The sequence below is a fragment of the Manis javanica genome, chromosome 8 (genome assembly GCF_040802235.1).
Source record: "Manis javanica isolate MJ-LG chromosome 8, MJ_LKY, whole genome shotgun sequence".
NCBI lineage: Eukaryota > Metazoa > Chordata > Mammalia > Pholidota > Manidae > Manis > Manis javanica.
Genome location: NC_133163.1, coordinates 61,844,348 through 61,858,277, shown reverse-complemented (window position 1 = coordinate 61,858,277; position 13,930 = coordinate 61,844,348). Strand labels below are relative to the sequence as shown.

Genomic DNA, 13,930 nt, shown 5'->3' with positions numbered 1-13,930 from the left:
GCAGCTAGAGAGAAAAAGGTCACCTATAAAGGAAAACCAATCAGGCTAACATCAGACTTCTCAACAGAAACCCTACAGGCCAGAAGAGAATGGCATGATATACTTAATGAAATGAAACAGAAGGGCCTTGAACCAAGGATACTGTATCCAGCACGACTATCATTTAAATATGATGGTGGGATTAAACAATTCCCAGACAAGCAAAAGCTGAGGGAATTTGCTTCCCACAAACCACCTCTACAGGGCATCTTACAGGGACTGCTCTAGATGGGAGCACCCCTAAAAAGAGCACAGAACAAAACACACAACATATGAAGAATGGAGGAGGAGGAATAAGAAGGGAGAGAAATAAAGAATCATCAGACCATGTTTATAATAGCTCAATAAGCGAGTTAAGTTAGACAGTAAGATAGTAAAGAGGCTAACCTTGAACCTTTGGTAACCACGAATCTAAAGCCTGAAATGGCAATAAGTACATATCTCTCACTAGTCACCCTAAATGTAAATGGACTTAATGCACCAATCAAAAGACATAGAGTAATAGAATGGATAAAAAAGCAAGACCCATCTATATGCTGCTTACAAGAAACTCACCTTAAACCCAAAGATAAGCATAGACTAAAAGTCAAGGGATGGAAAAACATATTTCAGGCAAACAACAGTGAGAAGAAAGCAGGGGTTGCAGTACTAATATCAGACAAAATAGACTTCAAAACAAAGAAAGTAACAAGAGATAAAGAAGGCCACTACATAATGATAAAGGGCTCAGTCCAACAAGAGGATATAACCATTCTAAATATATATGCACCCAATACAGGAGCACCAGCATATGTGAAGCAAATACTAACAGAACTAAAGAGGGAAATAGACTGCAATGCATTCATTGTAGGAGACTTCAACACACCACTCACCCCAAAGGATAGATCCACCGGGCAGAAAATAAGTAAAGACACACAGCACTGAACAACACACTAGAACAGATGGACCTAATAGACATCTATAGAACTCTACATCCAAAAGCAACAGGATATACATTCTTCTCAAGTGCACATGGAACATTCTCCAGAATAGACCACATACTAGCTCACAAAAAGAGCCTCAGTAAATTCCACAATATTGAAATTCTACCAACCAATTTTTCAGACCACAAAGGTATGAAAGTAGAAATAAATTCTACAAAGAAAACAAAAAGGCTCACAAACACATGGAGGCTTAACAACATGCTACTAAATAATCAATGGATCAATGAACAAATCAAAATAGAGATCAAGGAATATATAGAAACAAATGACAACAACAACACTAAGCCCCAACTTCTGTGGGATGCAGCGAAAGCAGTCTTAAGAGGAAAGTATATAGCGATCCAGGCCCACTTGAAGAAGGAAGAACAATCCCAAATGAATAGCCTAACATCACAATTATTAAAACTGGAAAAAGAAGAACAAATGAGGCCTAAAGTCAGCAGAAGGAGGGACATAATAAAGATCAGAGAAGAAATAAACAAAATTGAGAAGAATAAAACAATAGCAAAAATCAACGAAACCAAGAGCTGGTTCTTTGAGAAAATAAACAAAATAGATAAGCCTCTAGCCCAACTTATTAAGAGAAAAAGAGAGTCAACACAAATCAACATAATCAGAAATGAGAATGGAAAAATCACGACAGACTCCACAGAAATACAAAGAATTATTAAAGACTACTATGAAAACCTATATGCCAACAAGCTGGAAAACCTAGAAGAAATGGACAACTTCCTAGAAAAATACAACCTCCCAAGACTGACCAAGGAAGAAACACAAAAGTTAAACAAACCAATTACAAGCAAAGAAATTGAAACAGTAATCAAAAAACTACCCAAGAACAAAACCCCGGGGCCGGACAGATTTACCTCGGAATTTTATCAGACACACAGAGAAGACATAATACCCATTCTCCTTAAAGTGTTCCACAAAATAGAAGAAGAGGGAATACTCCCAAACTCATTCTATGAGGCCAACATCACCCTAATACCAAAACCAGGAAAAGACCCCACTAAAAAAGAAAATTACAGACCAATATCCCTGATGAATGTAGATGCAAAAATACTCAATAAAATATTAGCAAACAGAATTCAACAGTATATCAAAAGGATCATACAACATGACCAAGTGGGGTTCATCCCAGGGATGCAAGGATGGTACAACATTCGAAAATCCATCAACATCATCCACCACATCAACAAAAAGAAAGACAAAAACCACATGATCATCTCCATAGATGCTGAAAAAGCATTTGACAAAATTCAACATCCATTCATGATAAAAACTCTCAGCAAAATGGGAATAGAGGGCAAGTACCTCAACATAATAAAGGCCATATATGATAAACCCACAGTCAGCATTATACTGGACAGCGAGAAGCTGAAAGCATTTCCACTGAGATCGGGAACCAGACAGGGATGCCCACTCTCCCCACTGTTATTTAACATAGTACTGGAGGTCCTAGCCACGGCAATTAGACAAAACAAAGAAATACAAGGAATCCAGATTGGTAAAGAAGAAGTTAAACTGTCACTATTTGCAGATGATATGATACTGTACATAAAAAACCCTAAGGACTCCACTCCAAAACTACTAGAACTGATATCGGAATACAGCAAAGTTGCAGGATACAAAATTAACACACAGAAATCTGTAGCTTTCCTATACACTAACAATGAACCAATAGAAAGAGAAATCAGGAAAACAACTGCATTCACCATTGCATCAAAAAGAATAAAATACCTAGGAATAAACCTAACCAAAGAAGTGAAAGACTTATACTCTGAAAACTACAAGTCACTCTTAAGAGAAATTAAAGGGGACACTAATAAATGGAAACTCATCCCATGCTCATGGCTAGGAAGAATTAATATAGTCAAAATGGCCATCCTGCCCAAAGCAATATACAGATTTGATGCAATCCCTCTCAAATTACCAGCAACATTCTTCAATGAATTGGAACAAATAATTCAAAAATTCATATGGAAACACCAAAGACACCGAATAGCCAAAGCAATCCTGAAAAAGAAGAATAAAGTAGGGGGGATCTCACTCCCCAACTTCAAGCTCTACTACAAAGCCATAGTAATCAAGACAATTTGGTACTGGCACAAGAACAGAGCCACAGACCAGTGGAACAGATTAGAGACCCCAGAAATTAACCCAAACATATATGGTCAATTAATATTTGATAAAGGAGCCATGGACATACAATGGCAAAAGGACAGTCTCTTCAACAGATGGTGCTGGCAAAACTGGACAGCTACATGTAGGAGAATGAAACTGGACCATTGTCTAACCCCATATACAAAGGTAAACTCAAAATGGATCAAAGACCTGAATGTAAGTCATGAAACCATTAAACTCTTGGAAAAAAACATAGGCAAAAACCTCTTAGACATAAACATGAGTGATCTCTTCTTTAACATATCTCCCCGGGCAAGGAAAACAACAGCAAAAATGAGCAAGTGGGACTACATTAAGCTGAAAAGCTTCTGTACAGCGAAAGACACCATCAATAGAACAAAAAGGAACCCTACAGTATGGGAGAATATATTTGAAAATGACAGATCCGATAAAGGCTTGACGTCCAGAATATATAAAGAGCTCACACGCCTCAACAAACAAAAAACAAATAACCCAATTAAAAAATGGGCAGAGGAACTGAACAGAAAGTTCTCCAAAAAAGAAATACAGATGGCCAAGAGACACATGAAAAGATGCTCCACATCGCTAATTATCAGAGAAATGCAAATTAAAACTACAATGAGGTATCACCTCACACCAGTAAGGATAGCTGCCATCCAAAAGACAAACAACAACAAATGTTGGCGAGGCTGTGGAGAAAGGGGAACCCTCCTACACTGCTGGTGGGAATGTAAATTAGTTCAACCATTGTGGAAAGCAGTATGGAGGTGCATCAAAATGCTCAAAACAGACCTACCATTTGACCCAGGAATTCCACTCCTAGGAATTTACCCTAAGAACGCAGCAATCAAGTTTGAGAAAGACAGATGCACTCCTATGTTTGTCGCAGCACTATTTACAATAGCCAAGAATTGGAAGTAACCTAAATGTCCATCGGTAGATGAATGGATAAAGAAGATGTGGTACATATACACAATGGAATACTACTCAGCCATAAGAAGTGGAAAAATCCAACCATTTGCAGCAACATGGATGGAGCTGGAGAGTATTATGCTCAGTGAAATAAGCCAAGCGGAGAAAGAGAAATACCAAATGATGTCACTCATCTGAGGAGTATAGGAACAAAGGAAAAACTGAAGGAACAAAACAGCAGTGGAATTACAGAACCCAAAAATGGACTAACAGGTACCAAAGGGAAAGGAACTGGGAGGATGGGTGGGCAGGGAGGGATAAGGGGGGGGAAGAAGAAGGGGGGTATTAAGATTAGCATGCATGGGGGGGAGGGAGCAAGGGGAGGGTGGGCTGCACAACACAGAGAGGACAAGTAGTGACTCTACAACATTTTGCTAAGCTGATGGACAGTAACCGTAATGTGGTTGTTAGGGGGGACCTGATATAGGGGAGAGCATAGTTAACATAGTATTCTTCATGTAAGTGTAGATTAAAAATTTAAAAAAAAAAAAAAAGAAAGAAAGAAAGAAAGTAAGAAAGAAAGAAAAGGGGGATTACTCCTTAACAGGATAAAACTATTGGTAAATCAAAGATCAACGCATGCTTTAAATATCCTTAATGTTGATCACTTAAAGGGTGTCAGATGATCAGCTATGGAGGTACTCTTTTCTGATAATATTCCTTTCTCTTAATTTAAAAAAAAAAAAAAAAAAGCAGTTACTGTGTGCTGACCTCCAATGAGTTCTGCACAGTGGTATAGAGGGCATGTCAAAGTGTGGGCAAAGCGTCTCTTTGTTTCTATGCAGAAGATCAAGGCCTAGCTTGGATACCCAGAAAATGAACTAAGATACGATATGAGGAGGAGCTTCCGGCATCAGCACTCTCTGGAGGACTTGTGCCGGGGGATGATCATCAAAAAGCCTCCACAGGGATCCGGACGATGCTGCGGTTGTGGCTGCATCCAGCCCACCGTCTCCTGGACTTGCCATAAGAATGAGGAGGGAGATGTCTAGGCTGGCATGTGCATACAGTGAGACAACGAATTTGACCGTATCTGTACTGTTGGAACTCAACCAGGAGTTGGGAGGGGTGCAAGTTGTAGCACTCCAAAATCTCATGACTATAGACTATCTATGGTTAAAAGAACATATGGGATGTGAACAGATCCCAGAAATGGGCTGCTTTAATTTGTCTGATGGTTCAAGTACAGTTGGACAATATCCATCATATCATAGATAAATTTTCACAAATGCCTAGGGTGCCTAACTGGTTTTCTTGGCTTCACTGGAGATGGATGGTAATTATAGATTTGCTTTGTTTATGTCACCGTATTCCTATTATGTTAATATGTGTGTGCAAATTAGTTAGTAGTTTAAAACCTATACATACTTAAGGTACTATACAAGAAGATATGTCAAAGAAATAATCAATCCTCCCAAGTTTCCTTCATATGCTACATCTATAGCTTTTCTTCTTCCTTCCTAATTACAACCCTTAAATAGAATTCGTGCCTCAGATCGAATTTACCGAGTATCATAATTCCTCCAGGTGGTAAAGATACCTCGAGACAAGTGCTGGGCATAGAAGCCACAGGGCATAAATCTGCAAAGAAGTAAAAAGCTAACCTTTGCAAACAATATGGCTTCTCTCTCACTTACCAACTTTACATTTCCCTGTATGGCCCCGGAAGATGACTGGTTAGCCAGAGACGGGTAAGATTCCTCAAGGGAGGAACAACCTAAGACAGGCACAGTCGCAGGGGGGCCATCAGGTGAGAATTTGGGGATCAACAGAGGTGAGGCTCAGAACCTCACCCCCCCTGCTTTGAGAGAAATCTTCTGCATCCGTGGATGTCTTGCTGCCCTTGTCTAGCCTGGATTAATACTTAGTCCATAGGCACACACCTGATCATCTGATCATCTACATTTGCCTTCTTACAGCACTAAACTATGTTTTCTACCTTTATCTTGCATCTACCTACCACTTCAGCATTTTTTTAAAAATAAAAATAATAATAATAATAGGAGAAATGTGGGATCAACATATAAATCAAGTACAAAAATCAAACGAATATTCATATTTGACCTGATTGTTTATAGGTCATATTGCATGATCAAAACCGAAAGTTTCTGTGATGACTGCCCTTGTACTGTTCACCATGTAAGAATTTATTCACTATGTAAGAATTCGCTCACCATGTAAGAACTTGTTCATTATGCTTCAGAAGATTGGAGACTGACGAGAATTAGGCTTGAGATGGATTAATGATTGTACATTGAGCGTTGACCCCCCTATACTGAATTTTATTGTTGTTAACAACCATTTGATCAATAAATATGAGAGATGCCCTCTCAAAAAAAAAAAAAAAAAAAGTCTGATATACCTGTAACTAGAGTCCTAGAAAGAGAGGAGATTTGGGGAAGGGAAGACATAAATATAATTGAAGAAATAACAACAAACAAAAATCCAAATTTCTTTAAAGTTATAAACCCATATATCCAAAAAGATTAAGAAACCCCAAGCCAAATAAACAAATTAAACCACTTTAAGGCACATCATAATCAAATTTTTGAAATCCAGTGATAACAAGAAAAATCTTTATAACAGCCAGGGGACATGAAGAGATATAAAAATAAAGAATGACAGCAGACTTAATACCAGAAACCACACAGGCCAGAAGACAACAGAACAACATCTTTAAAGTGCTGAAAGAAAAACCCATCAACCCAGAATCCTATACCCAATGAAACTATCTTTGAAAAATAGAGGTGAAATAAAAACATTTTACAACTGCTCTTTCTCCCTTCCTATGCTATTGTGAGGAGTGTTCTCTGTTCCTCACCACGTTTTCTCACAAGACTTTCAGGATCAAGTGATTCCTGGCCAAGAAACAAAAGCAGAATCATTCCATTCCCCAGTGGACTCAGGTGAAAACTGGTAATATAATTACGTACAACTCCAAGAGCAGACATTGGAAAAGAAGCAAGCTGGGCCTCTAAAGAATTTCACATGGGATGGCACACATATTTATGCTGTATCAAAGTCACTAATATCTTATATCAAGGTGAAAGCATCACCACTATCTGGACAGCTGGACATGTTTTTTGGGAAAATGATTTTTCTCTTTGTTCTATGCTTCTCCCTAGAAGAGAACCAATCGTTTAGTTGGTTTAGTACTAAATATGAGAGACCTTTTGTTTGATAAAAATATTCTAACACCAACAAAAGCTGAGAAAGTTTTTTGCCAGTAGCCCTATGCAACAAGTAATAAAAAGGATCTTGGACCTATACAAACAAATGAAGAGTGCCAGAAATGGTAAATATGTGGATGAATATAAAAGCTTTTTTCTTATTTAAAAAATGTGTTTAAAACATAATTTATTATTTAAAACAAAACTAACAACAATGTATTATAAGGTTTACAGCATACATAAAAGCAAAATATATGATAGCAATAGCACAAAGGATGGGGGGATTTGGAAACATACTGTTATTATGTTCTCATGTTATTTGTCATATGTCATACAGTGTAATTTTTTCAAAAGTAAAGTGCGATAAGTTAAAGTTGTATACTATAAAACCTAGAACACAATTAATTTAAAAAATCAAAATAAATATAACTAATAAACTAATAGTGGAGCTAAAATAGAATAATAAAAAGCATCCTTATTTAATCCAAAGAAAGCAGGGCAAAAGTCAAGTAGGAACACATTCAGACAATGGAAATGTTCTACATCTTAATTGTGGTGGTTGTTATGTGACTGTTTACATTTGTTAAAATTCATCAAATTGGTGAATTTTATTGTATGTAAATTCTACCTCAACAAAGATTATAACAAGAGAATGAAAGGAGAGAAACTGAAGACTGAGCATAGACAAGCATTTAAAGAGTTTTGCTAAAAAGGGATGATAGTTGGCAAGGGAAGAGGATCAAGAGAAAACTCTTTTGTTTTTAAGATGGGTGATACACCAGTGTGCTGGTATGCCAATGGGAATGATGTAATAAGAGAAAAAATGGTAATATAGAAGTAAAAGAGCAAAACTGCTGGAGTGATATTCTTTGAGAAGATTAAAGTAATTACTTCAAAGATTGCCGCCTATCTGTGGTAATGGTTGGGAAGAAAGAATATAAGGGAACACTTGCTGTTGAGGCAGTGATGTGGTGGTAGAAGTCTTCGGATTATCTGTCTTTTGGTTACTTTTGTTTCATAGTTAAGTAGCAACCTGAGTAGGATGAGGCCAGGGGAGGAGGTGGTAAATTGAGAATCAAAATGGTATGGTTCAGTCAAGGAGGATAATGGGAGAATGAATGGTCTAGAGACAACATTTAGGAAACATTAAGGATTCATTTGAAGTCAGTTACCCTAAGTTTAAAGTGAGGCCAGTCACGTGGTTGTACATTTTTCTCCAGACACACTGCATTGCCTGAGTGCAGATGCAGAGTTGAGGGAGAGTTGTATTTAATAAGAGTTATAGTTTGCCTCTAGTACAATGAAGCAAGAGGGATTGGGGGTTGCAGGTATGTTCAATGGAGAGTTTTTAATGATTGGTTGAGGAATTTAAATTTGGTAAGAGGGAAGTGAGGGCCATCAAGGGACTGGGGGATGCTGAAGGGTGGGAGTACCAATGGATTGGAATCAAAAGCCTTAAAGATATACATACCATACCAGTTCAGTCAACAATCCATATTTAGGAATTTTATCCTTAAGAAATATTAATGCAGATGCACACCACCTGTAAAAGTGTTCATTTCAGTATTCTATTTAACAGTAAAAATTATATAATACAAGCATATAAATATTTATCAATGGAAAATTGATAAAATAAATCATTATCCTAAATTAAATACTGGTTTTGTGTGGTTATGTGATTATCTGTGAGGTAATATACAAGGCTATACTACAGGTTTTGCTGGAAGCTGGATTGAGGAAATTATTTTCTGGCATTTCAAATTGCTGTTGTTTGTCCTTGCATTGTTCTGATACCACATTATAAGTGGACTCCCTAGAATAATGAGTAATAAATGAGACCCTGAGTGGTTTTTCTTAATAACCTACAGACGAGTCATGGAGAATAGCCCCCATAGAAATAGCTTTCAAATAAAGCAAGTAAACACAATGCCCTTTTTTATTCCTGATGGTCACTGCTCATGGCGCCCACATACCCCCTGTAAAGTTGGGTGTTGACCACACTCCCAAGTGTCACCAAAAGCCATGTCATAGGTGCTGTTCAAATTACTTGGAAAAGACATAGTTGCTACTCTTCTGGAGTCTATAGTATAAAATTTATAGTATATGTACTATACACTTTACAGTATAAAGCATCACATTGTGATATTTTTTCTTCCAAAAATGTAAAGGAATAATTAACTCTATTAGCAAGCATAGTATTTGGCCATAAATTAAACATTAAGAAAAATACAATGTGGTAGATTTATATTATGATTCAAAGTATCCACTACCCCTCCCTCCCTGTTGATATTAAGCTTGAACATAAAACTTTGTTTTAGCCAATTAAATGTGAGGAGTGATATACACCCCTTCAATCAGAAAGGGTCCTATATAGGGGATTGTTCCTTCTGCCTAGATCTCAGATTGAAAATAAAATAGTACAGAGCTGCAGGGACAGGTAACATAAATAAGAAACAAATGATTGTAGTCAAGCCACTGAGATGCTGGAGTTCCATGTTTTATAAAACTTGGTCCAAACTACTATAATAAGCAAAACAAACTGAACATTACAGTGGGTGTATATAACAGACATAAGTGCTTTCTGTAGAATAAAGTAGGGACTACATTTATTCAGTGCTAACTATCAGACACTATTCATGCATTTCTTACTCATAATAACCATGTGCGATAGATGGTAATATCTCTAGGTAAAGCCCAAAGGTACTGAAGCTAAAAATAATCTCACACAGTACAACAGCCAACATTCAATTTTTTCTTTTCAAATCAAGGGTCAACCAATGACCAAGTCGACATTCTTTTCACTCTATCCTTCTGCCTTCTGTGTGAAGGATTTACACGTTTAGTTGCAGCATGAGATAGGAAGGACCTAGGTGATTTCTTTACTTGTATTCCAATTAGTTAGGGAAAGCTTTATAGACAAGGTAGGAGTTCCACAACAGAAACTGTTTGCAGAAAGAAGAGTTAGTGACTTGTATAGTAGGGCATTTCCTAGCAAAACATGTAGTCTAAAAGACATTCCAAGACTGGAGTATGATGATAAAAGTATAGTGGAGTTCCCTGAGAATATCTGATGGCCCCGACTTTAACTTGTGAAGAGATGTGGGAAATGAGGTGGTCCTGGTGAAGCTCCCTAGAAACAGGATGAAGGAAAGTCTTGAACATGAGTCATGGGGTTATCGGAAATTTAGAAAGACCATGGATAGCTATGTTCATTGGGTAAAGGGACAGTTTTAAGAGAGTTAATTTGAATTTTTTGTGTAAATATTTTGGACTTTTTCTTTCTTATATGCAGTGATGAGCTATTATCATATCTGTGCAGAAGTTGGCCCCTGTGGCCCTGTAGAGTAATTTGTTTCTAAAAAGATAGAGTTCTTACCATCCTTGCAGCCTGAATCCCAACACCTAAGTTCCTAAGTTCAGACAACTTTCTCAGCCTCCCTGTCTTGTCTGCAAATTTAACTGGCTGAGGCACCATAGAGTGACAATGATGAGAGAAAGTCAATGTTAAACAAACTGCAAAGGTGCCTTTTCAGAGGGATTGAAGGCAACTAAACATTCTAAAATCAATTCAGGATTGATCATTCCCCTGCCCTCTAAGGCTTCACCAACATGGGCTTTGGGTAATGCTGCCATCAGAAGTCCATGCTTTACCAGAAGCTGTGGATTATAGCTTCCCTGGAAACCTTATTGCCCTGTTGGAACTCATGCCAAGTAGGCAACAGCCAGCTCCTGTCTATGTCCTTCTGTCCTGCTTCATAGTCTGGTTTTTACCTTGTTAATGGCAGAAATGGTTGTGGTTTTCAACACATGACTCTTGATAGAGGGAACGATCTGAGGCTAAAGAGAAGAAACTAAAGGATAAAGGGAATTTTCTTTCCACACTGACATGAGCTCAATTGTTTCTCTCAGCGGTTATAACTTACAGTGATACAAATGAGATTTTCCCCCCTGCACTTTGAATAACTTACCTGAATCTCCTATTCAACACACCACTATTACATCAATGAGAAACCAAATATCATGAGAGTAACTCTATTTAAAAGCCTAACTTATACATTTCTGTATTTTCTGTATTATCTTACAAGAAAATGTTATTTTTAGAATGAGAAAAACAAAATATCCATCCTACATGGATCTGACAAGTGAGATGATAAATTTTTTCTTTCTCATTAAGAGAAAAACACCTGACATTTACAAAATATGCTTTAACCCACTTATATGTGTGTTATATGCATGTGTAGGCTGTTTACATACTTACAACTTAAATGATAATAGGACAGCTGAGGAATTACGTTGATCTGTTGTTAGGCATACCTGAAGTATTTGAGTACATGCTCACTTTCTTCTCAATCAGTGACAAATTACAAGAAAGAGAAGATTCTTTCACTGTTTTCTGAACAACAAAATTCTGGTAGCTCTATTGTATTCTGTTAGTACCCTATGCTCCCACACACCCCCAAATTGATAAAATGATTAGCCTTATTTAAGATAATGCTTCATTCACAAATATGGAAAAGAAGAAAGTCCTACCCTATCTCTACATTTTGACTTAAATATGAAACATTCCCTGCAGTGAAATAGTAGCACCAGTGAACACTTGGACAGACAAGTGACAGAATCTATCAATGTGATCAAGCAGTGAAAGGAATTTCCCAGAAGAGTAGCTACTTTTTACTCACCATACTAGGTTTCTTTTGTTTTTGTTTTTTTTGATGTTTTGTGTCTCTTGTTCTGAATTTCAGTTTTCTTGTAAAAAGCTTCCTTGTCATTGCACAGATGCTTATCTGACTGTGTCAGACCTGACATGTTATGACGACTCTGGGTTGCCTCGAGATGAGAGTTCACCTCTCAAGAGGTAATTTAAACCTAAGCTGATAACTTCTTTAGGAGGAAGAGCTGCTTAACACACTATCCTTCAGCAAAGCTGGAGGAGGAAGGTGCAACAGACCTCTCAGGTGAGAGATTCAAGGGCCCTTTTAATGGACTGATTGATGCTTTTGTCTCCAGTTTAATTTGCAAAGAGCTTCCACTCTCTTTCTTAGTGAATTCTGCCAAATATCCTATCTAACCTCTGGGCAGGAGGGTGAGGGATGGTGGGCAGTTGGTATTGGAAGGAGAGAAAAAGACAGTCCAATTCAGAGTGTTTACCTGGGGAAATGCATTTGAAAACCTGTTGACTCATAAAGGACAACCTGGTCAGAATGCAGGAGGAAATTAAGCGTGACCAAGGCCCCCTCAGATGTTCTTTCTGTAACACCTTACTTGCAGAAGCTACAGTAAAACTACGGCCCTTTTTGAAATCATGTGATCTCAGTAAGGACCTAGAGATTTTTATTGGTTCATAGGGCAGGGTATTGAAGAGACAATGATCTTCTACCTCTAAAATGTCATAATGTGGCTGTTCTAAATAAACAATAACAATTCTCCACTGGACATGGCTGGAAAAAATGAGAGAAACCCTGTGCTTGAAATTTTGGGGTAAATGTGTGACTGTTTAATAGCCTAATAGATTCTTCTTGGTTAAACCACCACTCCATGGGTCAGCATTGGAGGGAAAACTGCTCACTTCTTTGGTGAGCTTCTAGACTCAGTAGCATGAAACGTGGTACACAGGAGAAAAGGAGTCCCTTTAGTTATTATAAATAACTATATGTACCTTCACTTACTAGGCTGGATCAGAGGTTGGAAGGAAGTTAGCAGGTGCAGAATTGGAATTCTGAAAAAAATTAAGGTACAAGTTAGTAAATACCCTCTCACATCAGGGCTTGGAAACATGATGACTGTCCTGGAAGCACACAATTTCTAAATGATACAATTACACACAAAATAATTATCCTTCCCTGGAGTAGTAAAAGTGCTTTTCAGCATTCCAAAAGCTCTTTAGTCCATTGTTCGTGTTTACAGATAATCTCCTAGGCTGGTTAAATGAAACACATGGAACAGATAAATATGGTGAACAAATTATTTAACCATGCCAAGTCCATAATTATCCCGCTGGGCATTTTATTTCTAAGTCTAAAATGTTTTAACGGTAGTAAAGTGTATGTGTGTAAAAGGCAAATTAATTGTGTCAACAAGGCAAGATAGTAAACATCTAACCACCATTGTGAGAAGGGAAGGTACAGGTTAACCTGAGCTCAAATAACTTCCTTCTAACCTATCAGTAGTACATTATCTAAGATTCTAAAGTGCTAAATTGGTCAGATAAGAGATGTGCTAAGGTATAAGATACTCTGAACAATGAGGAAAGAAATTGAAGTGAAAATTGCAATCTCCACCCACAGAAGACTTAAGTGAGGTGAGTGAAAATGTTTACAATGGAAGAAGAGAGGGAAAATGTGAAGAGGATGATATTAAAAATAAACGTAACAGTGGAGACCTAGGAAGGAAAAAGATGACTGGAGAAAGGGCCAGGGAAGCCAACATCCAAATGCCTCCAAGGGATCTGGGCAGGGTAAGAGGGAGTGCAGCTTGGAGGCACTTATCAGAGTCAGCAGCAGCTCTACCAGCAGCCAGTGGGCAACTGGTGTCAAGGCAGCAGGAGATGTTCTCTGTAAGAAGAATGGTGGGATGACAGTCACAGGAAAATATTGTGACCAGTAGACAAGAGCTGTGTTTCAC

The 13,930-nt window shown here is 37.8% G+C and overlaps 1 pseudogene; it reads left to right on the top strand.

Annotated features, from left to right (window-relative positions):
• The window catches only part of LOC108393099 (large ribosomal subunit protein eL39-like), a 62,420-nt pseudogene extending 55,303 nt beyond the window's left edge, over positions 1-7,117 (top strand).
• Positions 7,118-13,930: the final 6,813 nt, after the last annotated feature.